General features: G+C 39.4%; 1 long non-coding RNA gene across 1 annotated transcript in view; it reads left to right on the plus strand.

Moving 5' to 3' along the window:
- Positions 1 to 21,213, plus strand: part of LOC135416884 (uncharacterized) — a 94,943-nt gene extending 73,730 nt beyond the window's left edge. Inside the window, exon 3 of the long non-coding RNA XR_010431795.1 lies at positions 20,064 to 21,213. This is a non-coding gene — a long non-coding RNA (uncharacterized LOC135416884). The remainder of the gene's footprint in view (positions 1 to 20,063) is intronic.
- The last annotated feature ends 1,096 nt before the right edge of the window (positions 21,214 to 22,309 follow it).

A 22,309-nucleotide genomic window follows, 5' to 3' on the forward strand; every position in this document is an offset into this window, starting at 1 on the left:
GAATCCTGGGGCAGCATCTATGACTGTTACATATGATGCCTTTGAGTCCTATTTTATGACACCTCTGGGTCTCGGGTTGTCGCTGATTCATCTGTGTAGCTGAGATTTTGTGCTTTCCAAGGGCATCCAGGTGACTGCCAAAAGACAAAAGGCAGTGGTAACAAAGAACAGGTCATAACTGCCTTCTAGTCTTTAACTGGGGAAATGTTTCTGTTGCTGAGTTTGTCCAAACTGATGTATATTTGGTTGCCTAGTATGACTTTTTATAAAAAGTTCCTTTCATATCTTTAACCATTTTGTAATCAAAAAATCTGCATTTCCATACATTTGAGCTAAAAATAATTACCCAAACCTTTTCCAGATCTTTTTAAATTGGTCATAAGATTTAAAAAAAAAAATAATCCTTTTAAAAATATTTATGACAGTATTTATTACTGGACATGCCAAAGCATGTATCAGTTCTTCCAGGTTCATTGACTCAGATTATGTTACCTTGTAGAGTTACTTATGACCTCTTTGCAGTGATTCCTCCTCTCCCACTCCTGTCCACATTTGCACTTGTATTCCATTTTGTTGTTATTTTTGCAAGGTGATATTTTAATTTAATTTGAGCTCTGTTTAGATTATTTTTAAGCTCCATTTCTAGCTGTGTGCATTTTCCTTGTTTAACAACTAATAACATTAAAGCTTCTTCCTTGTTCCTCGAATTTCATTCGCAGATTTAAACTATGGCAATTTTGATTTCTCTTTTCATTATTGTGGCAGCAGCGGTGTGTCAGACCTGTTTTGCTAATAAGAATAGTATTCACATCTCTGTTTATGTCAGTTTATTTTTTTACATTCTGCGATAGCACCGTGATCATAAAAATGAGTTTTAATGCAGAATGGATAGTTGTTTCTGCCTTTTAACAGATATGCTGAGTTGTCAGAGCATGTGTCAAAAACCACTTCAGATTTTTTGTAGGCAGGGTGAGAACAGCAATATTTCACCTCTTCAGGCAACAGCCTAATTTTACTGTTTACTGTAGTTTACCCGACTAGATGTTGTGAAGGAATGAATAAAATTAGACCTAGGAAATTTCTTACCTTCCACATCTTTTGTTATTTACATAAGCAAAATTTCCAGCACTAAAGGACATTTAAAGCAATTTGTAGTGTCTCAGTGGTTTGGGGTATTATTCTTGTGGTCATTCTTTTGTTGTTTGGTTTGTTTGTTTGTTTAACCTCTTCAGATGTGGCAAAGACTTTTCTGCTGAGTTCGAAGCTCAGCAAAGAAATCACGCAGAAAATTCTGTTCCGCACGTTTGGGAAGGATATATCAGAATTCCCAATTTCAAAACTAATCAACGAGATTTTCAGCTCTTCAGAGTAACAGAAAAACAAGCCACACGTGAACAAAATTCACTCAGTTGTTGTTTCACTGTGTAGACTCACCACTTCCAGCTGTAGCACAGGGAACAAGTGTACATTTTGGGTACATGTAAAGAATTTAAAACCAGCTGGAGTTTCACAAAGCTCTGAAAAGAGATACGTACCTTTTGAGGAGAGGAGGTGTTCAACTGTAAATTTAACTCTAAACTATAAATCTACGTGTTGATTTCCATGTACATTCCTCTCTCTTTATGGTTAGGGTAAGGGAAAAGGTGATTTGCTGCTTCTGTTACCTTGTCCCTGTGAACCTTTCATTTACTTGAGACCTGGGTGAGGGAAGCTGGAGAAGTGAAGAGATGAAATGTTCTGGCACATGGATGTTCCACATCTGCTGTGCTACTGCTGTTATAGGGACCTTAGTTCTGGACAGATCATGGATGATCATGGAAATAGGCTAAAAATAGGGATTATGTTGGTGTTTCTCTGATAAACTGTCAAAGTTAGAAAAGAATGTGTTAAGAGTCGATATTAATACCTTCCATGAGGAAGTGACAAGTAGAAAAACTGTAGAGGCTTCCAGAATAATGGCACTCGATGGAGTCTTTGAAGATGTCACTATAAAAGCAGCACATTCCTTTATCAGAATTATTGTGGGCTCTTTCACGGATATTTGTACACTTTTGTTTGAGGGGAAATTTAGAGTGAGGGGTTTAAGTGCATGAAACACTATTTCCCTTGAAGTTTGGCGTCATTCATCAGAAGTAAAACCTCAAGGAGAAGATGGTGAATTTGTCAGAAACCCTGGAATGACAGTGACTGAGAAGTTTCAGTTTTAATTTACTGTGGCTTCGCTGCCAATCTCTCCTTCTTTAGCTTTATTAGCTGGAAAGAGAGGAAACCTCTATCCAAGAGATAGCAGAGAGAAATTGGTGGCACTTTAACTCCCTGCTAATATCTTTGTGAATGAAAGAGCTCTTTTGAAGAGGGAGAGCAGTAATGGGATGGCAGATCCTCTGATAGTCAGGCACTTTTTAATGGCTTGGAGCCTGAGAGGTCACAGCTCCACGGCTGGAGAAAAGGTAGCATTTCCAGAGGGACAGGAGTTCTCCTGCCTCAGAAGTCATCCTCTGTTCCTGGATGACTCTGCTGTAATTGAGCTAAAAGAGCAGCTACTTTGGTTCAATAGAGACATTTTTATACAGTGTGGTATCATTAATTCCTCAGAGGAACAAATACTCTGCTGGCAGAATGTTGTTACATGGTACCATCTTTCCAAGTCGAGGATAGGGAACCAATTACAGAGGGAAAAGATGAGAAGTGTAAGGAGGTGACCAACAGCTCAGTGACCTGCAGTCTTGGTGCAGCAGTTATGGAAATATTAACTTTGCTAGGCCCAGATAAGAAGAGGCCTGGGTGCCTCTCTCCATCTGTCAGAGGTGGTCATGATGCGCTTATTTAAAGTGAAATTTTCTTCAATTCTGCTTTAGCAGACTGTTACTGCGTGCCACTTCTGAGGATGTTTGAGCTTTATCTTTTAATCCTGCTTTTTTTGCTTTGCTGTCCTCTGTCTCACAAGCTTTGCTATTAATAATACTGCCAACAGTAACAGTAGAGAATTCGCTGCAGGTAAGCTCACCAGCAAGTTCTCCTGGATAACTGAGTAACAATTAGAGTGAGGTTTGTTCAGATTTTCTGAATTAAAGAAGGTAATGCCTCATCATGGTATTTGAGGGACCCAGACTCCTAAGATTGCTAGCAAGTTGCCTAAAACTGTACTTGTAATGCTCCTTCCAGTTCTTCACATTTTCTCCCCTTTTCTGGGTTTCTGTTCAGTGTTTCTACGCTTGACTCCTTTCCAAACAGCATAAAAAGGTACTTTGGTTATGTTGAATCTCTGCAGACAACACGAGAACTCCCTGCTGAAGGGTGCAAACTTTGGTGTCCCCAGGTATCCAGCAAGGAAAGGCTTCCACTGCAATGTGCAGTCGCTGTAGTACTGGTGACCACCAGCCTGTTCCTTGGGAAGTGTCTGCTTTCGGACAGGACTCAGTGTTTGGATGTCTCAGCAGACTATGAAGCACATGAGGGTACAGCTGTTCTCTGCAGCCCTTGAAAAGGAGAGTTGCATGAGCCAACCCATTCCTATAAAGTTTCCCCTGTATATATGATTTTAAAGGAAATATTTTTTTTAATAGGTTGAAGTCTGTCTCTTGTACATGAATAAAACTCCAGTTCAAATCAAGGGGAGGTATCACTGGAGAAAGTTAAAGTAATGGCAGGAAAAACTGGTCTTAAATGATGTTGAAAACACTGTGGGTATTTCAGAGCTCCATGTAATATAGTCCAGAGTGTACAGTTTCCCTTTATGAAACATGCATGACCTGTATTAGCTGCTGTTTATTGCGCCTGTGGTTAGTACTCAAGTGGTAACTGAATAATTTAAAATTGCAGATGTGAGCCATTAACTCTCCTGTCTTCTCTGGTTTTATCAGGAACTGACCTCTCCAAGCCTGTCTGCAAAGCAGACATGGGAAAACAATAGTGAAGCTTCGAGTGGTGCTTCTGGCTATTCTATAACCAACCTCACTTCCTTGATAAATCCAAGCAGCTTTGGAAAACAAAATACAATTCTTACAGAATTCCTAAAACCTTTTATAAAGCACTTAGTCACAGCACAATGTGAATAAGGGAGATCGATCAATCTTTTTTAAAAAAATATTTTAAAATAATTTAAAAAAAAAATATTAGCCTTAGTTTTGGGGAAAATAAGGCATGGCCTCTCTTGTGTCCTTCAGTGGGCACTGAAGGAAGTGCCTTCCTTCAGAAGCTGGAGAGACTCCCAGCTGCAAATTACTGGTTCATGGCACATGCCATGAAAGAAGTACTCCAGGGGTGACAACAGCTCTGGATTTCGTGCTAATTCGTGGTCATGTTTCTTCTTGTAAAAGTCTGGCAGGATGGTTGTGAAAGTCAAATGTAACTATAATATCCAAATTTCCTAAGATCATTATTCTACGGTCTTACGGGGACTACTTAATTCTGTTATTCAGTGTTATGACAGTGATTTTACAAAAGCAGGAGGCAAAAGACAGATTACATTTTTCTCTGTGACTTTTTAAAAATAGGATTCCTGAGTAGGTTTAAGCTCGACAGCTCAGAGCTTTATTCCTGCCCACAATTAGAGCAATGACTGGGTGTGAAATAACAGAATAGGCTGTTAAAAATAATGCTCGGTGGTTTGTCTTCTGAGGAGAGGGATTAATCCACAAAAAGATTTGCCATCCTCTTGTTTTCCTTTCAAAACCAGATCTAAAGTGGGAAATTGTTATAAGATTAGGTGGACTGTAAAATGATGGCTTTGATAATTTTTGTTCCTGGAGTTAATTTACTGTATAAATATGTATATATCAAATACAATCTAAACATAGTGCTATGTGTGTATATATGCTTACTTATCTTTAACTAATCTCCATTTAACCAGCAGATTTTTTTTTGGATATTGTTTTACAATTCTCTTAGAAGGTTGGGATCTGTTAACCTTTACAGGATTTGTCCATAAAAAAATTATGGACAAGATGTTTAGTTGCAGAACAGAAATAAGTTCGTATTAGCACTTGTGTTGCTCATTTTCTTCGTGTTACAACCCATTGCTGGCTGTCAGTGTGCTCTGACCTGGCCTAACCCTAACCCTCTTCAACCTCACACATCCAGGGTGAGATTAACCTTGAAAAGTGACTTTCTGTGTTGGGTTCTCAGTTCTTAAGTTCTCAAGAACTTGTTTTGCACGCTGGGCAACAAGTCCTATTCTGTTCGCCGTGTATTCGTGATTCTTGGAATATGAGTAATTATGTACTGAAAAACTGAAGTGGAAGGAAAAATGAGTGTGCTATTTCCAGAGCAGAGCTGCTGTGGGATGTGCACAGTGTGTGCAAAGTCATCCTGATGTACGTGGCCCAGACTTTCAGGTAAGTCACAGAAAGGCCCTCAGGCAAGAGCAGCTGAAGGGTACCACAACATCTGCAGCTATTAATAGCTGAAGTTCTGGACCCAAATTGATTCCTTGTCTTATTTTAAGTTCATACCTTCCCTTCCTGGAAAGCAAGTCCTTCACTAACGCACAGTGTGCGCAGCTGCTCTCATGACACCCTCACACAGTGGTTTTATGCCGTGCTTTATAGATCTGGAAAACTGGGAAGTGGAATGTTGCAGCAAATTGTCTGTCTGAACTTCCACAATTTATTAGGGAGTACATGACTTACTGTCTGCTTGTTTAGATAGATGTAAGCTCCATTAGAACCCAAAACTAGGAAGCAGAAAAATAGTAAATAGACTCCCATGTTACCCCTTTTTGCAGCCAGTTTGCAGATGTACAAATCTGCATTTTGAAGCCAAGTTCCAAGAAGTTTGGCTGTGTTATTAAAAGCAGTAGAGCACCTAAAGTTTGGTAACTCAGATCCATTCTCACAATTATTTTGTTATGGCTGTAAAATATTTGTTTAGAGAATAATTTTTATCTTCCTCTTTCTTTCCTTTCCTTTGGGACTATTAGGAGATCTTGCGACAGGGCAAGAGGAATTTTAGTTTCTTAAATCCAAACCATTCAGGGAGCAATAACCTGAAAAAACTGTAGAAGTGGAGAAATTGCATTGGCTCAGATGTTTTACAGCTTCTTCCCATAAGGGAATGCCTGAAAAATGAGTGGATTTTGGTCAGAGGGAGGGATTGGATTCAAATCTGGTTGATTTGAAATAAGTGGCGGGGTGTATCTATCTGACACAAGGAATGATTGCAGCAGTAAATTGAAGGGGTTTGACTCTGATCAGAGGCTGCTGTGTGTAATCCCATCTTGCTGAGTGTGTTTGGCCTGAGAAAACTGAACTAAGAGATGCAAAAGTGAAAAGAGCTGTTGCTGAGCAAGACAGGAAAATAAAGCAAATGATGACAGGCAGGAAGGTTTTTGGAGCCTTCTGCCTTCCCCACATGAGAGATAATTTTTACCTTGACAGCTGAGGTAATTTCCTGGTGCTTTTGAATTGCCAAATGTACCAGTAATGGAAGAGATTGTTGCCTGGTTTTGGGTTTTGGGTTTTTTTTTGGTTATGAAATCCCTACTACTGTAAATGCTGATTCCTGAATCTTGCAGAATTTTTTTGTTTTGTTTTGTGACACATGCAGACACCCCCCAAAAAACCAAACAAATTTGTTTAAATTACTTAAAGATAGCAAGTGATACTACTTAAACATAGCAAGTGATGCTTTTTTGGCTGAAACACAGTGAATTGAGGAAGAAAATCACCCCAGTAACTTAACTGCAGCTTGATGTGAATCAAAAATGTGGTTCTGGTAGGATGAGTGTAACAAACAATGCTTGGTGAAAATGATCATGCAATGAAAAGATATCTGTACATTCCCAGAACTGGAAAACAAGCAGATTACATTTAAAATTTACAGTAATTCAAGCAGAGTAGCATGTATTGTCTAGGAGAAATTTTATTTTACAAACTATGTGAAGAGCTTTGCTTGAAGTAGAATTTTGTACATGAGTGGGCAGAACCCTCTAAATACTCAGGAGAAAATGTGCTCTCCCCACTAGGGCATTTCAGCATCACAGAGTGTGTGTAATGTTAACTTAATGGTGATGACACCTGGTATGTTGTAGTATTTTATTTTATTTCCTCTCCAGGCTTTTATCATCACATAGAATGTATGGCTTCTATTCCACCTCCTTGTCTTTCCCAACAGTTTCCTATTAGTTGCAACAGTAACTTAAAAAACCAGCTGATTCTTTTAAGAGTTTATTGATAAACACCAACAATTAGGTAAAATTGATTTCTGGGAGCAGGAGGTTTCAAAATAGAAGACTCTACGTCCCTTTAATATATGGAAATAGGAACTGGAAAACAGAATAAATGAAACAATCAACTGAGATAAATTAGCACTTCCCTTTGAATGCAGCTCCAGAGACTTTGTGTGGGTTTGCCTCTAAGTCCTTACCAAAGATGTCACCATAGCAAATCCATGGCAGCAATACGAGTGATGCTTCAGAAATTCCTTCCAAGAACGTGGCAGCTCCACCCTTCAAATGACCTTTAAAATGTCGTTGTTAAAAATCATTAAAATCTAAATTTCTAAGCAAAACGTTGCAGAGAGGCTCGGGCAGACTTAGTTGCCTCACTGCTGCTTTCTGGGTCTAGTTAAGGAAGGGTCTGGATCCTGTGTCTTTGTGCTTCTTGCCACAAGTACTATAACAATGAAAACACTAAAAATATTTAGCATTTTGCAGAGGCGAAGACCAACGATTCAACAGGTGGGTAGTTTTACATAACGTATCATGCTGGTTTTAGAAACTGCAAAGGAGAATTGTTCTCCTTATTCTCCAGGAAATTGTAACTTAACAGCATTTTAATGAGAGGCTTGTGTTTTGTGTGTTGCCAGTAGGGCCACACTTGAGTTTACCTTAAGAACGTCCGTAATTCCAACCATTGCCTACCCAGTCAATGGAATCTGGGAAAGATTTTGTTCTGTTCCTCCTCTGGTTCCTTAGAAATAATACTGGTTTGCTGTGCTGCATAATGCAGAGTAGATTTGGATTCTCATTTTCAGGACAATGGAGGTTTGGAACAACGCAACACTGCTCCGAGCTGACAGATTTCACAGAAGTAGCTTGTAACTCTTTTTTAAAGAAAAAATACATACTTTGCTAAGCCATAAATTGTGCATTAAAAACACAATGAAAGTAGTATTTATCATTTTCTTAGAGGCACTTAGAAGGCTGTAGTTCCAGGAAGATGGGAACGGTTGATTGCCCATAAACAATCAAATGAACTTACTGGTTTAAAAAAGAATTAGCTGGTTTTGTGATTAGCTGTAGTTTTCTACAAGAGTTAATCCACCAGGTGCTATGTAAGAGAAGAACCATGCAATTTTATTTTTAAGGTAAAAGTGTCAAAGAGTGAGAATAAACGTGTCAGGAAAAAAAAATCCCTTCCATTTTGATTTCCAGGTAATATCTTTAAAGGTTTCCAGTCTGATTTGTCCGATCCCTTTCACAAGAAGATGATGGGAGATGGAGGTTTAGCAGCACTTTAGGTGTCAGTAAAACTTTAAAAGGATTGTTGTTGTTTGGCTGATGACACACAGATGAAAAAGCCAGTAAGTTGTTTGTATTGTTGTGGTTTTAGATGAGACCAGGAATTGAAGAATGTGATTTCCTTGTCTGTCTCTGTGTCTCTTTGGGTCAATAATAATCAACTTCCTTTGAACATCTTTGCTCGGTAGGTTTGTCATCATCTTCAGTGGAGCAGGGATTTTTCTGTTCTAAGTGTGTAACATGTACTCTTGCTTATCAAAGGCTGGGAAATAAGCCACCTCTGGGAAATGCTTAAAAATGCGGGTTTAGAGTTTCATTTACGCCTGAAATTCTGTACATTGGTTTCAGTGCAGTCAATAGTTACCTTTTTTATTGGCTGGACTCCAGTGCAGTGTGACAGTGTTAGTGATGTGAAACGTGGCTGTTTTCTTTCTGACTTTGAAAACACACTCACGTAATATAAACCCCATACTTTCTTACTCCATTACTCAGCTGAGAAAACCTAATGTTTTGCAGAGACTGAAAATATATTAGCTTTCTTGCAGCTGTCATCATGTATACTTCTGGGCTTTGTCTTTAATCTATGGAATAATCTGTTCCTCCTTGCAGTCCGTGGCACTATCTTTTTCCCTGAAATGAGACTGAAATCATAATGATGCTTGGTGGTAAAATTCATGTCGCAGCAGCAACTTAAAAAATTCTTCCGTGCTGATTTTTTGAAGTTCAGAAATTGCCTTCTGGACAAGTAAAAATTAACTGGCACTAATAAACATACCGAAGGGAAGGGGAGAAATCAGGGAGGGAAAGTGGAAAATTTAAATACCGCATTAATTGCTCGCATCTGAATTTAGATTTACTTAATCCAGAAAAGTCAAATAACTGTTTTTGAAACTGCTTCTGTCAGTAAATAGCTTAGAAAATCATAACCTGGGAAATTCATTGGATAATGTCATAACAGCAGATGAACCAATTCTCTTTGATACTCTAGTATGTTTTAACGTGTACTTACACAAAAACCAGAAAACAAACCAGACTTTTCTGAGAGGGACTCTACTAACTTTCAGAGGTAAAGAGATAAGGCACAAACCACCATAGGATTGCAGTCTTTACTACCTAAAGAAAGAAATTCAAGATTAAAAGTAGTGGTTAAGGTACTATTATCTATTTTTAAATATATACAGGCAATAACCACTTTGTGATTTAGCAGGTCAATTAATACGAAGTCAAGCTCTCTCTAGGATTATTCAGAGCTATTAGTCTGTACTCTAGAGATTTTAGACTTTATATTTTAAAAGGCAAACTATACAAAGTATGCATTACTCAAATAATTAAAATAACAACCCAAACCCTATTTTTTCCACATAATTTAATTACTTCACCCAGACCTCCATAATTATCAGAGACAAGAACTCATGTCAGTAAAATACTGATGTTCCAAAAGACTGAGGAGATGCTTCTTATTCCCAGAGTATAATTTTACCATCTCTCTCTAGAAATCCCATGAGATGATTAGTGGAGAAATAGGTACTGTTCACTTAATATTTCTTTTGGGTTTTTTAGACCTTTCTTATTGTTTCAAACTTACTTTCACCCAGAAGTGGAAAATTAAGGAGTAATTAGATTTATATTTTTATTTAGAAAAGTTTGAAGGTAATACTGGGGGAAGAATTTAGATATCACAGAGATTCTCTCTGTACAATCATTTCTGCAGTGTGGGAAGAAACAAGCACAGTAATTACATGATTGCTTCTTGAATGGATACAATTTTAACTGTCCTTCATGATGATGGTTCATTCAGCATGAGACCAATACTTTTTTTTTTTCCCCCTCCTAAATTGTTAGAACTGGGAGACAGACAGGAATCTGGACCAAAATTTTTCTTTTCCAAGGTAAGTGGTGGCTACCCTGTATAATCCTTTCCTCTGCATACATATATACGTGTATATATAATTGCACATGTAGGTTTGTCTACAGGAAGTGATAGGAATATAAACAAGGAAATAGATACATTGATACCTTCAGCATTTATTATTATAAAATGATTTTTGGGGGCACACAAGTTTTAATAAGGTAGGAGATGATGTGCTAACTTGACCAGGTACAGCTCTCTAACTTATAGGAAGAACAGACATTTGTAGATACTGGTCTAAACCTCAATAAATGGTCTTGAGCTATATGTTAACCCAAAGACAAAACATGAATGCATTGTATGTATAAAGAAAGAGAAAGAAGTATATTTCTAGTTTAACTTGGGTAACAGAGAGATACAATGTCTGTCCAAAGCTGCTCATGAAAATGGAAACATAGACTCAGTAAGGTCATTCACCTAACCAGTGTCTTATATTTAATGCATAATAGTTTTGAGGTTTTAAACTTAGACTTAGTGATGGGAGAGGTATAAATAGACACACAAACTTTTTTGTGTTTGCCTTATTATACTGCTAAGCCTTTCCTCTGTGATATCAGCCTTTTTCTTGGTTTCTTTTTATTTATTCCTAGTTATACCTCAGCAGCCTACTTAAATGTGCTCAACAAACAGTTGCTGTTTAATTCTTCTAAATATTTAGAGATGGCTATATTCTCAGTCAGAAGGCACTTGGCTAATCTATACAAAATCATCTAATTTATAAATTATTCCCTCTAGCCCACTGCCAGCTTACACCTCCTAACTAAATGCAAACGTGCTTCAAACCTTATCAATCAGCAAACCAAGAACAACAACTCATCAAACTGCACTGGCTTAAGCCAAAGGAATGGAAACTTTAGTTTTTCGTGGGGGAATCCCGAGAGAATTTGGCAAAGCAAAAGAAGTGCCCGTTCCTGTGCTGATCAGGCCCTTGGTGAAGTGCTGGAGGTCACTGCTGCTTGTTTGGCCACTTTTCGTTTCTGTGTGAGACCTGACCAGTAATTTGGACCTGGTTCACACAGATAGGCCCTGCCCTGTGGTGATGGGGAGAATTTTAATTAGAAGATGCTCCTGTGCCCACAGAACAGTAGATGAAGGGCCCCAAACCCCTGTGTATTAAGCAGCAAATGTGTGGTACAGAGCTGCAGCAAATGTCCCTTGGTTCTTTGATATTAGAGAGTCAGTGGTGCTTTTCAGCCTGAGGGCAACCTGGAAGCTTTCCAAATACTGAGAACCTTTAGATTTAAATGAAACAAACCCCACTGCAACATGAACAGAATTACAGGATTCAAAAGTTTTTCAGAATGTTTGGGTTTTACTCTTGGTTATTTTGATCCTTTAGCAGCAACAGCAAAATACAACTGTGAGACGAGTTTGAGCTTTATGAAGAGTTTTCTTTAATACATACATTTTAAAAGTTTGGAGGTTTTTTCCTCATTAAAGAGATTTCCTGGAGGGGAAAATGCATTAATAAATAGAAGAAATCCCTGATTTTTGCTTGCAAATATCCACTGCAGGAGAAGATGCACAACAGTGTGTCATGCTTAATTTTGTAGTGACTATCAAGCTTTCTTCTTGAGATTATCTCTTCCTAGTGTATTTGGGCTTGATTTGACTCAGTATCAGTGTAACTGTGCTGTAAGTAAAAGAAAAGTTAAGGTGCTTCTTGATATTGAGGAGCAGTGGAGTAATTTCAATGGCCTTGAAATAACATCTGTGGGCAAAATCCTTGAAATCAACAGGAATATTCCAAAAAGCCTTTGTGGCTATGGATCAAAACTGTCTCAAGTTTGGGAAGAGATTTGCATGCACATCCATTTGCTCATGCAGATGTCTGTTCTGTATTCAGAATAAACAATTGCACACATCAGCTACATTTTCACTTGCAAATGGTTACCGTGCATATGGATTTTATAGGAGCTTTATGGAAACAGGCCCTGCGATAACAGCCAATAGCATCTCCTATTTCAGTGGTGGTATTGCAGAATGATCATTATTGCCACAGTTGCCCGAGAATTGTGGTATTTTATTTCTGAAATTGCATGTTTGTAGGTGATCCAAAGTCATCACAAACAGTGGTTCAGTGATGAATGTGCTGTAGGAGTTTAAAAGCTTAGTGTTTTGGTGGGTTTAATAACTCTTAAGTTTAGTCATCTGAGAAGGGTAAGATAAAACCTCTGACCTTACTTAGTAACCCAGATTCTCAAATGAACCAAATACATCAGATATCACCAGCAGGACTTTATGGACACTGCTGTGAGATATGTTTGCAAGATATCTACACATCTTTCCTTTAGGAGCTGTGTATCTTCCCCTAATTAACTAGAGGACTCAAGGGACATGAATTCTACCTTTCTTCTGGGGATGAACCTAATAATATTAATTTCCTCTGATATGTTTACTCATAGAAAATGTTTTTTCTAAGATCACCATATGTTTCCATAGAAGTCTGAACCTTTTCCTCTGCTAGAATGTGGAAAGTAGAAGGAATTAGACCAAGTAAGAAGGAACACAAGGGAGACCTTACTTTGGCGTGACCTTTCGTTTTCCTTGATTGCAATTTAGGAAGCTGAGCCTTGCAAAGATGATCATCCTACAGCTGTTTGACATTGCCACTTAGAAGACAAATTTATAGGGAAGTCCTACACCACTGGCAGATCATAACAAAGAAAGGGCAGTCCCCCTAGGCCAGCCTCCTCTCAGGTTCCACCAGCTGCTCTGGGAATGTGCAGTTTGCTGCTGCCTTGTGACAGCAAACACTGGGGATGCCTCTGTTCCCCCTCAGTGGCTGGTTCAGCTGCAGTGTGAGGATTGAGCACTGACAGCACCGGCCTGCCCAGCGCTCGTACGGCTTGTGTGAGTGCAGGGGAGGCCAAGCCGGTTACAAATGTGTTTAGCTTGGGTTCAAATCCATAAACATAAAATAAAACACTGTCTTTTCTAAATCAGCTCACAGCTGCAGCAGTTGGGGGTATCCACAGTCAGCGTGCAACCATCACATTTGTCTCTGTCCACGTAATGCCTTCTATCCATGAATCGGAAAAAAGACGAGCTTTATATATCATTTACTCTCTCTTGGTTTGCTGGAAGCACAAAGACTGTGCTGCATTTGTCTTACAGGCTGACAGAAAGCATATGGATATAGGTATTCCTTGTTGCAGGCTGACATGTGCTGCTGACAGAACCCGAGAAAAATCTACAGGCTGCTCCAATTTTTCATCCTCGCTGCGTGTGGTGTGAAGTGACACAATTGTAGCAATTTGATTTTATTATGCAGAATAGAGGAGGTTGTTTAATTTCATAATATTTGGAACGGCTGCCTGTGTATATTTAACATCTTGGCTTGGAAATCCTTTTACCCATGAGGTAAAATTTGCAGAAAGCTGGTAGGTGCTCTACAGTGCAGAAGCAATCAGAGCAGTAGCTTTGTTCCTTTTACACATGGGGCTCTGCTATGGCACAGCCTGTCCCAAAGAGGCCTTGATGTTTGCTGCTGTGAGTTCACCCCATACACGCAGGCTTTGGCCCCTCACAGCTCAGTTCTCCTAGGAAAAGGAGGTGGATAAGACAGACGAGGAGATAACTTCAAATAATATTTGCAACTGCCACAAGATAGATGCCTGTGCAGCAGAGGAGAGCTTTGGATGCTCCCGAGGGAAGGAAAAGATCTTGGCTTGCAGCTTATGTCTCTGCTCCATAAAGGCTGCAGGGGCCGGGCACGGCACCAGCACCCTGATCCACTGATTCCCAGTGGTTTGTGCTGGGAACATGGGGTTCCACAGGGGTGGTGGCCTGTTGTGGCTAAAAGGCAGACTGGTCTGCACTCTTGATGGGGCGTGTGAGGGAGGAAATGAGGGAATCTCCACTGCACTCCATTGGCAGCTTTACTAGAATGGGTTCTGCCCTAATTTTTGGTTTTGAAAAAAATTGGTGGCTGTTAGTGGAAAGGTGTTGGGTTTTTCTACTCTATTATCTGACTCCACCTGTGATTTCATGTAAAATTGTAAGACAATTGAAAAACCACCATGGAGACCAGAGGTAGAAATGGCTGCAAGCAGCAATGCTGAGTGTCAGGTGGGTTCAGATTGAGGGTTTGGGGCGATGCTGGCTGAGAGTGAACAGGCACCACTAGGCTGGTGTTGCTACTGTGCTTAGTAAATGCTGTGTTTGGGTAATTTTTTTATATTTCAGCTCTTTTTTCTGATGACAGTAATCATAAGAAGCACTGAGGTGAGATAACTTCCTTTAATTCCAAAGACATTGAGCGCTCAGACAAATTTTCCAGTCGGATTGCACAGTCAGTTCAGATAAATAGATTGTCCCCTTATCAGTGCCTTCTCCATCTAATATTTTTTGATTTTCAAGTGCATCAATAATTGAATGTGAAATACATGTCACTATTGTCTTACTCTGAAAATTCTTTACAGGACCACCTATGGTTCTCATCTCTTTGTTGTACATGTCGATAATGGAATTTTTACCCCTTGGTAAAAATATTTAGGAATGCAAAAAGCCCAGAGCAATTCCATTTGCACATTAATTCAAAATTGCCAGTAGTTTGATGGATAAAGGGATAGGAGGAATCTGGACCTCCAAGATACAGTCGTCTGTAAGACTGAGGGTGACACTGAGCTAATCACCACTACATTCTGAACCCTTCCTAACAGAAATTTGACCAAACTCATTCCCCCTTAGAAAACAGTGTGGTTGTATCTGAAAACACCATGATGGGGCACCAGATGTCCCACCAGATGGGCCACCAACAACAGGAAGCAAAGAGCAGCTTTCCTCCACTTTCCATACGTTCTCTGTCCCTTTAGTAGAGTTGAACAGAACAGGTAATGAACTCTAGCAAGGAAAAGTGCAAAACAAAACACCCTGGAAATACTTAACTCCTGTTAGTGGTTCCTCTTGATGTAGGAAATCACGTTAAAGGCTGTCAGAAACATAATTTTCAACAACCCCCCCCCAGCTGTACTTCTACATCTTCTATGTTTCATTCAGTAATGTTTGAGTGGGGCTTTTCTTTTTTCTGCACTTTTCCATTGTGGAAACTTTTTGCAGACTGACTAAAGGAATAAATGAAATTACAGGAAACTACTGAGGTAACGTTGAGTGCCTTGTAATGTGACAATTTCTAACACAAAATTAAAATCCTTAATATGATATAAAAGCCCCAAGTATGTTATGCCATCTGCATCGTACTTGTAGAGATTTAACTTATTTGTCCTTGAATTTCAAAAGTATCCAAGAATTAAGCTCAAAACCTGCTTTGTCTCTTTCCCTCTTTTTCTTCCATCAAACAGTGACATTTTACAGTGTTTCTTATATTCTGGATAGATGACATTAAGTAAGTTCTGGAAATCTAGAGTTAAAGATCTTTCCTTGTAGTGCTTCCATGCCATATCTAGAACAGCTGCTATATTCCAGATAATGAAGTAATTAACTATGTGAGAGGTAAGGTACAATGACAGGAGTTGTTATAACAATATCAACAATATTTCACACTAGAAAGCCCATGTGATTGGAGGTATTTGGCCTGTGGACTTTAATGGAGAATTTGCAAGAGAACCTTCTAATGTGTCAGACCATCTGTAACAGGGAAAAGAAAATTAAAAGCATTTTACACTCAGCATCATATTAATATTTTGATCATAATTGGGAAGAACTCACCAAGAGATACCATGAGAAATAAAAGTGATGGCAGCCTCTAAGCCTGTCCATTTTTTTTTTTTTTGCATGGTGATAGCTTTCTAGACTATAGTGAAGAGCCCAAACAGGTGGAGCTAAAGCTTGTGATAATTTTTCCCTCTCACATTTTACTCTATTTATGGTTTAAAAAACCAAAAAGCCACTTGCTTAAAAGCAAAAGCAAGTTATCAATTGCAGTGCCACATATAATTTATTTAAAGTATTTACAGTATTTTAAAGTATTTAAAGATTTTTCTTTCTTAATTTTGAGAATGTAATTTTTTTATTTAAATATGCATAGTGCAAGGATTGCCATATGTATTAAGTTTGTTTCCATTATAAGTTGCTACTTACTTTAAGGTAAAGTTTTTGGATTGGTTTCATTGTCTCAAGTAGCAGATGATAGCAATATTACAGGAGTGCCTCAATGTAATGACATTAAATTGCAAGTGTTTCACTTCAGCTTTTTCTGACTTCATGAAATACTGCAGTATCTGTTTGTAAAGCTTTTAGGTGACACATGTTTTAAACTTGGGAAAAGAAATAAGCTCAAACCATTGTTTTCCTCATATACATGATAATTTTTTACAACTGAAAACTTTGAAAAATCTTATTACCAAAAATATGGCACAAAGATGTTTGGATTGTCTGTATTTCTGGAGGTGATTTTTTTTTTTTTTATATAAGTGCAGCATGAGTTCTGTCACTCATTTTTGTGCCTAAAACCCAGAGAGAAGCAGGAATTGAATCCTTTCATATGAAAAATAGTTTTACCTACATCTGTTGTCATTGTTGACAGCTCAATTTGGTATTTAAATCTTAGGAGCTATGTTTCAGCTCTTAAAAACTTTAAAGATACGGAGGCAGACAACCTGTATGATTCTATTTCTTTAGCTTTTAGAGATTGTTTTCTTTTGCCTTCCAGTCTGTTTCCAGCTTAGTGAAACTTGTGGGTGGCAGTGCCTAATGTCATACAGTAAGGTAGCAACATAAAGTCACCAAATTGTTTTGCAGTCTTTTTGCTGCAGTCTACACACTGTCAGGTGGGCACTCAGGGCAGCATTCTTTTGAAGTTACTGATTTGTCCTTAAAAATCATAGAATCATAGAATCATGGAATCAGCTGGGTTGGAAGGGACCTCCGAGATCATCAAGTCCAACCCTTGATCCAACCCCGCCGTGGTTCCCAGCCCATGGCACTGATGCCACATCCAGTCTTATCTTAAAAATCTCCAGGGATGGAGAATCCACCACTTCCCTGGGCAGCCCATTCCAATGGCTGATCACCCTCTCTGGAAAGAAATTCTTCCTTATATCCAACCTAAACCTCCCCTGGCACAGCTTAAGATCGAGCCCTCTTGTCTTGCTGATGGTTGCCTGGTTAAAGAGACCAACCCCCCCTGGCTCCCCCCTCCTGTCAGGGAGTTGCAGAGAGTGATGAGGTCTCCCCTGAGCCTCCTCTTCTCCAGGCTGAACAGCCCCAGCTCCCTCAGCCTCTCCTCCCAGCACTTGTGCTCCAGTCCCTTCCCCAGCCTTGTTGCTCTTCTCTGGACCTGCTCCAGCCCCTCCATGTCCTTCCTGAGCTGAGGGGCCCAGAACTGGACACAGCACTCCAGGGGTGGCCTCACCAGTGCTGAGTCCAGGGCAAGAATCACTTCCTTGGACCTGTTGGCCACACTGTTCCTGATCCAGGCCAGGATCCATTGGCCCTCTTGGCCACCTGGGCACACTCTGGCTCCTGTTCAGCTTCCTGTCAATCCAAACTCCCAGGTCCCTTCCTGCCTGGCTGCTCTCCAGCCACTCTGTGCCCACCCTGTAGCGCTGCAGGGGGTTGTTGTGACCAAAGTGGAGGATGTGTTTAAACCCATTCTATCCAAGTTTGAACCTTCAGGCTGGAGCTTAAATAAGCTTCTGGGCTGATGGACCACAGCTGTCAGTGGAAGGCCAGGTGAAGCTGGTGAGGGTGTGTCCAGCCTGGTCCTGCCTGGAGGGCTGGCCACCAATCACCCCTGATTTGTCTGGATCTTTTTTGTCTAAAAAACCCCCCCCTTTTAACTTGCTGAACTTTTCCCTCTTTTTAAGCACTTGTTTTAAAAACTGCTGCTAAGGTGGAACCTCCTCCTCCTTCAGTCACCAGCACAGCTTTGCACAGGCGGGATTGCTGCCCCATATTTGCAACCACAGCTCTCCTGGTAATGCCTTTGAAAGTAAAATGTGAAATATTAGAGACAAGGTTATTGGGTGTGGAGGGATGAATTTGTGTGATGCCAAAGAAAGACTCTCCAAATACTTAATGGGTAATTTGTATTAATGAGGTGTGGCTTTTGCATCCAGTCAAGGTCCTTGTCTTCTCGAGGCTAAAACCTGTGAAAGCATGGAGCAAAGGGATAACCCACGACCCAAAGAGCTCACAGGTTAAATCTCTCAGCAGAAATGGAGCCCATGGGCAGCTTATAAACACAGCATGACACGAAGGTGATGCAGTGGCTCACAGAACCATGGATTTTAACAGCTCTCCTCAACGTGTATGTGCTGAAATCACAGGGCTTTCCTCTCAAGGTAAGTCTTGGCAAGTTTGAAGTCTCTCAGCTCTGACTTTGTCCCCTTACAAGTTTTGTACGGCACTCAAAGGCAGAAGTAAAGTAGGGGTAGGGGATATTAAAGGGAGATTTGGAGTTTAATACTAATTAAAATATTCATTAATGTTTGGGGCAAAGCCTCTGTGTGTTTGATATTTTTTCAGCTGATCATATAAAAGAGAAGTCAGGGCTTTGTCTGTACAAACAGGGAACTAAATGCCTTTCAGTTGGCACAACAAAAATAAGATTAACTTAATTATGCAAGGAAACATACTTTGGACCCTAATATCACAAGATGTACTGCATAAATTCATGTCCTGAGGGACAAGAACTTCTGCAGTTCATCATTTGGAAGTTACAGAACAGGAAAAAAATAAAAGAAAACAGCCTGGGTGTATTTTTAGTTTGCTGTGGCTGTGACCCACATAGGTGCCACTGCCAAGAGAAAACCAGTGCAGTTGTCATGTACCAGGCATGGTGTTTTCTGGAATAATCAAAGAAATTCTATAAAAGGCATGGATATGCTTTCATTTAGAGTACTGTAAGCAGTCGCCTTAAAAAAACATATATACACATATCTATATAGATAGATATATAGATCTCTATATATCACTTTATTGGACTAGATAAAGAAAAGAACTACTAGTCTGATTACAGGGAGGGCAGCATCTCTGTTAAAGACATTTCAAATAGCTTTTCTAGGCTTGTTTAGGTTAACAGAATTAAAGGTGAGGAACCATAAGAATATCTTTTGATTGCATCAGTGGAGAAAATACCAAGACAAGGCAATAAGCATTTGGTTTAAAATACTGGTGCAGAAATACATGGATATAGAGTGGTCATGAATAAATTTAAACTTGATATTGGTAAAAAGTTTCACACTGCCCATAATGTCTTAAAAAAAAATAAATATTAAGAGTAGTCACAAGTCCTGCACAGACATTACAGTTGATGTTTTTAATTGCTCCTGCTGGCCAGAATGTTCATTTTTCTCACACATTTTTCCTTTGCCTTTAGCAGAGCTGATAGCCCGAGGACACAGAGTTTCACAGCAGAGTTTAGCTGCATTTGAAAATTGTGTGCCAAGTTCCATTCAGGAGAAACCGAAAGAATTAAAGATTACCTGTAATTACTTGTGTTTTATTCATCTCAGGAGATTCTGTACGGAGAAGCAATGCACAAACAGCCCGTTTGTACAGATCCAGCTGTTTCTCCCAAATATAGTGATTTATTTAATTGCTAGCATCTAGATGTTTTTTCCTTAGCATCCTTGATGTTGTCCCTATCTTTGATAGGCATTTATATACCAATCTGACTGTAATTACATGTATTTAGCAGGTGGTTTGTGTTCTGGTGAAATGGGAAGACATAAAAGAGCACTGGGACTCACCTGCTTATTCAAAATGCTTTGGGTGTATATTTTTCAGGAGAGCCCAACCAGTCTGTTCATTATGGATTTACCTCCCTTTGACAGCAACAGCACAGCTTGCCAGGCAAAACAACCTTCAAAGGAGCTTGGGACAAGGAGAAATCAGGAGCATCTGACTGGCCTGGGAAAACAGCTCAGGGATCTCGTGAGTAATGTACTTTTTGCCGGAAAAAGTGAACTGGCCATAGTAAGTGCAGTTCAATTCTTCAACTTTGGCACCATTTCCCCACTCCAAGGCCCAGCTCTGAGCCCCACAGTGACATCACTGAGCAGAACTGCGGACGTTTTTCAGGCCATTTTATTTTCACTTCAGAAGTAAGAGTTTGATTCATTTGCAGGGAATGGAAATACCACAATTATACAACTACCTAGTGATTTAAAAATTAAGCTTTTCAAACGCGAAGGCATTATACCAATGACATGCATTTAATCCCACATGGAAAGAGGCCTCCCCAGAGGCTTTTTAAACCACATTAGCACCACTCACTGTAGCATGTGCTTTGCTTTATGACAGGGCCACATCTCCCATTCAGGAGAAGACTCTGATTGCCCATGAGTTGTAACCAGCACCATTTAGAAATGAAACTATGTGCTTAAGTGGTGCAGAGGCTGATCAGCCACCAAAGTTGAACTTTAGATTTATTTTTCCACAAACATCTGTCCTAGTTAGAACAGCTGGGACCAGTTCATCACTGGACGGGAGTAACCCAAAACTGTGTATTCCATAGCCTTCCATGCCATTGCCCAGAAACTGTTATCACTGAACCATTTACACCCTCTGCCCATACAGCCTGACTCCTCAGGCTGTAAACTGGGTGTTCAGAGGCCTGTGAGATATGAGGATGCTCCTGTGCTCACACCCAGTGTGGAACTCCCCGCCCTGAGGGAGGGACTGGGCATTCCTGCCTGAACTGGAGGATAGATAATCTTGGAGTCTTGGGACTTTTTTAACCACTCGTGGGATCCAGAGGAAGACTGCAGACCACCACTCTTGACCAGACTGCACCACCACTTTCACCAACAGGTTTTTTTTCCCCTCTTCCTTTACTTTGGACTCAGGGGGCCCAACCAACACCACTCTGTTCATGCCCCAGGGTGCTGGGTTATACATTTGGGGTTTGTGGGTTAAAACCAACTGTTTGTCTGTATAATTGTATTTATTGTATTATTTTATTAAATGTTATTCTGACTTAAAAAAAACTCTCTGAGTTGAGTTCATTTCCCCTGCTGGTTTGCCTTTAAACCAGCACAACATCTTAGAATAATTACTTTATTATTGTTATAGAAGTGCAATTGTTATTATTGTTACGAGTGTTGATATTATCTTTACTTTTTCCTGGCGTTCTTACATGTTTCATATTTGAGGCCTTATGAAATTTCCTTTTACTGAAATTTCCAGAAATTTCATCTCTTTTCCTTTCCTGAAATTTCATTTCAGGAAATTTCATTTCAGGAAATTTCAGGAAAGGAAAGGAAATTTCAGGAAAAGAAAGGAAATTTCAGGAAAGGAAAGAAAAAAGGAAAAAAAAAGGAAACTACAAGAAAGGAAAAAGAAAGTTTCAGGAAAGGAAATTTCAGGGGAAAAAAAAGAAGAAAAAGGAAAGGAAAAAGGAAATTTCAGGAAAGGAAATGAAATTTCAGGAAAGGAAAGTTCTGGAAATTTCTGGAAAGTTCTGGTAATTTCTGGAAAATTCAGGAAAGGAAATAAAACTTAAGAAAAGAAACTTTCTGGAAATTTCTGGAAATTTCCAAAAAGTTCTGGAATTTCCAGAAAGAAAATAAAATTTCAGAAAAGAAAATTTCTGGAAAGTTCTGGAAAGTTCTGGAATTTTCAGTAAGAAAACATTTCAGAAAAGGAAATTTCTGGAAAGTTCTGGAATTTTCCGAAATGAAATAAAATTTCAGAAGAGGAAATTTCTGGAATTTTCCAAAAGGAAATCAAAATTCAGACAAGGAAATTTCTGGAAAGTTCCGGAAAGTTCCGGAGAGTTCTGGAACTTTCCAAAAAGAAATAAAAGTTCCGACAAAAAAAATTCTGGAAATTTCTGGAACTTTCCGGAAAGTTCTGGAACATTCTGGAATTTTCCGGAAAGTTCTGGAATTTTCCAAAAGGAAAGCAAAGTTCAGACAAGGAAATTTCTGGAAAGTTCTGGAATTTTCTGGTAAGTTCTGGAAAGTTCTGGAAAGTTCCGGAATTTTCCAAAAGGAAATAAAATTTTAGAAAAGGAAATCTCTGGAATGTTC

Source organism: Pseudopipra pipra, chromosome 7 (assembly GCF_036250125.1).
Source record: "Pseudopipra pipra isolate bDixPip1 chromosome 7, bDixPip1.hap1, whole genome shotgun sequence".
Classification (NCBI taxonomy): Eukaryota; Metazoa; Chordata; class Aves; order Passeriformes; family Pipridae; genus Pseudopipra; species Pseudopipra pipra.